Source organism: Trichosurus vulpecula, chromosome 1 (assembly GCF_011100635.1).
Source record: "Trichosurus vulpecula isolate mTriVul1 chromosome 1, mTriVul1.pri, whole genome shotgun sequence".
NCBI lineage: Eukaryota > Metazoa > Chordata > Mammalia > Diprotodontia > Phalangeridae > Trichosurus > Trichosurus vulpecula.
In genome coordinates, this window is record NC_050573.1 from 300,600,470 (window position 1) to 300,604,372 (window position 3,903).

Sequence of the window (3,903 nt, forward strand, 5' to 3'; positions counted from 1 at the left end):
CCAGTTATATATAATGTAACACTAATAATTTTAGCAGGGCAGCTAAGTGACCCAGTGGATAGAGAGCCAGGCCTAGAGTCAAGAAGAACTGAATTCAAGTCTGGCCTCAGACACTTACTAGCTGTGTAGTCACTTAACCCTGTTTGCCTCGGTTTCCTCATCTGTAAAATGAATTAGAGAAGGAAATGGCAAACCACTCTAGAGTCTTTGCCAATAAAACCCCAAAATGGGGTTACAAAAGACATAACTGAAACAACAAAAACAATTTTAGCATTTATGTAGCACTTAATTCAAAAATTATCTTATTTTATCATCACAATAACCCTGGAAGGTAAGTGCTATTATTATCCTCATTTTACAGGTGAAGAAGCTGAGGCAGAGATTGGATGACTTGAATAAATCAATTGGGACTCTAGGGTCATGCTTTCTGATATTTCCATGGATTCATGATCTCATTGATGTGGGTACTTCTTCCACTGGCATGGACTGTAACCTGTCTATACCTTCTTATCCCATATGTTCCTTTATTTCTGTAAATACTCCACAGAGGATAGACCCAACCTTCTGGAGATCCTCCCCTGGGTCTTTTAATATTTCATGGATATTAGTGCAGCATTTGGGCTGCCCATCTGTCGCCCCTCATTCTTCCTAAATAACTAGCCCCCTTCATTTTCAAGTTATACACGTTTGTCCTTGATGATGGCAAGTCATCATGGTATTATGCTATTGCTGACTTGCTCCTGCCACACATTTTTCCATTGCTCTTTGAGTCATTTATAATTCTTCTGCTTTCAAGGTGACAGTATTCCATGATTTGGAGGCATAAAGCATCCCCAGTCTCCCATTTGGGAAATTGTGCTAGGGCTTACCTTACTGCCAAAGAGCATTTTTTAAAAACACCAATATTCTCCTATGACTTATGATACTGTTTGGTAAACCCAACAGGAACATGCGAAAAAAGAACCAAGCTCACATTGTATGTATGTTCTGGTCCAGTTTTCCTCATTTCTGTTTATAAATTGAATATAGGTTTGGCCAAAATTGCCAATGATATGAGGGTTAGGAATTCTGTTATCTTAAATTCTCTGGGTATGGGTTAAATATCACATTTCCAATTGATAACGTGAACCTGAGAGGCAATAGATGAAGGGTCAGGAAAGAGGTTGTCTGTGTGGGCAACTCAATGCTGTATTAAAAATAAAAGACAAAGATAGGAGGGGTCATGGTAAAGGGCAAAGGGAACAGTGCCACCTAGACATGTTATTATTTACAGTTTTAGGATTTAGAGCTGGAAAGGACCTTTGAGATAACATAATCTAACCATCTCATTTTAAATATGTGAAAACTGAGGCCCAGAAAAAGCTTGAGATCAAATTCTAGCTCTGCCACTTACTAGCTGTGTTACCTTGTATAACTTCATGTCTCTGGGCCTCATTTACCTCATCTGTAAAGTGAAGTGGTTCTCTAAGGTGCTTTCTAGCTTGAATATTTTATAAGTAGTGCCTGACTTGTATAATTTAGTTGGAGCCATTTGAGAAGCCCCCAAAAGACAGTGAAATTTTAAATAACCCTTTACCTAACTCAAAGAACAAAAGTGAAATTGTAAAGCCGACGCTATTGGTATATTTGAAATGCTAGGAATACTTACACTACTTTGCCTGCTTCAATGTTCTCTCAATGATCTCTATTTTTTTTAATTGTTGATGCTTGGAACTTTTCTGCAAGGTTGATACATAGGAAGAACAGGCTCCATGGTATGATTGCAGTAGAAGGTAACTATATGACTCACCCAAGGTGTTGGGCTGAGTCAGAGCAAGAACCCTGAATGTGTCCCTTTTTATTTTACTAGACTATCTGGAGTTTCATCATTGTTGAGTCACTTTTTAGTTGCAAACTATTGCCACCCAAGCTGTAAGCACTTTCTGGACTATAAGGAGAACTACAACAGTTTAGTAACCAAGGGCAGGGCACTAGCAAGCTATTCTCAGGTGTGGAGTAGGTAAACCATTTTAGGATTGAGGATTAACTTGTTGAATTATACCAAATAATTCCAATTAAGAACAACTAATTCCAATACTATATAAACTATTTGGAAAAATAAGCAAAGGAGTCCTGTCAAATTCCTTTTATGATACAAATATGGTGCTCATATCTAAACCAGGAAGAGCCAAAACAGAGAAAGAAAATTATAGACCAATTTTCCTAATGAATATTGATACAAAAATTATAAATAAAATATTAGCAAAGAGATTACAGCAATTTATCACCAGGATAATACACTATGACTAGATGGGATTTATACCAGGAATGCAGGACTAGTTCAATATTAGGAAAGCTATCCACATAATTGACCACATCGATAATAAAACTGACAGAAATCATATGATTATCTCAATAGAAACAGAAAAAGCTCGACAAGATACAGCATCTATCTAAAACCATCAGCAAGCATTATTTATAATGGGGATAAGCTAGAAACAATCCCAGTAAGATCAGAGGTGAAACAAGGATGCCCATTATCACCACTATTATTCAATATTGTACTAGAAATGTTAGTGTTAGCAATAAAAGAAGAAAAAGAAATTGAAGGAATTAGAATAGGCAACGAGGAAACAAAACTATCACTCTTTGAAGATGTTATGATGGGATACTTAGAGAATCCTGTAGAATCAACTAAAAAAAACACTTAAAACAATTAACAACTTTAGCAAAGTTGCAAGATATAAAATAAACCCCTATAAATCATTAGCATTTCTATGTATTACCAACAAAACTGAGCAGCAAGAGACAGAGAATTTCCATTTAAAATAACTGTAGACAATATAAAACATTTAGAAGCCATCCTGCCAAGACAAACCCAGGAACTATATGAATACCATTACAAAACACTTTTCACACAAATAAAGGCAGATATAAACAATTGGAAACATATCAATGCTCATAGGTAGGCCGAGCTAATATAATAAAAATGACAATTCTACCTAAATTAATTTACTTATTCAGTGCCATACCAAACTAACAAAAATGATTATATAGAGCTAGAAAAAACAATAACAAAATTCATCTGGAAGACTAAAAGATCAAGAACATCAAGGGAATTAATGGAAAAAAATGCAAAGGAAGGTGGCCTAGTTGTACCAGATCTAAAATTGAATTATAAAGCAGCAATCATCAAAACTATTTGGTACTGGCTAAGAAATAGAATGGTGGATCAATGGAATAGTGTAGGTACACAAGACACAGTAGTAAATGACTATAGTAATCTACTATATGATAAACTCCGGTTTCTTGGATAAGAACTCACTATTTGACAAAAAACTTCTGGGAAAACTGGAAAATAGTATGGCAGAAACTAGCCATAGACCAACATCTCACACCCTATATCAAGATAAGGTCAAAATGGGTACATGGTCTAGACACAAGACATCATACCATGAGCAAATTAGGAGAGCAAGGAATAGTTTACCTGTCAGATCTGGGGAGAAGGGAAGAATTCATGAAAAAGCAAGAGACAGAGAACATCATGAAAGGCAAAATGGATAATTTTGATTATATTAAATTTAAAAGTTTTTGCACAAAAAAACCTCAATGCAACCAAGATTAGATGTGAAGGAAAAAGCTGGGAAAAAATTTTTAAAGCCAGTGTCTCTGATAAAGGCCCCATCTCTAAAATACATGGAGAAATGAGTCAAATTTATAAGAATACAAGTCATTGCCCAATTGATAAATGGTTAAAGGACACATACAAGCAGTTTTCGAAGGAAAAAATTAAAGCTGTCTATAATCATATAAAAATGTTCTCAATCACTATTGATTAGAGAAATGCAAACTAAAACAACTCTGAGGTACCACCTCACAGTTACCAGATTGGCTAATATGACAGAAAAGGAAAACGATAAATAT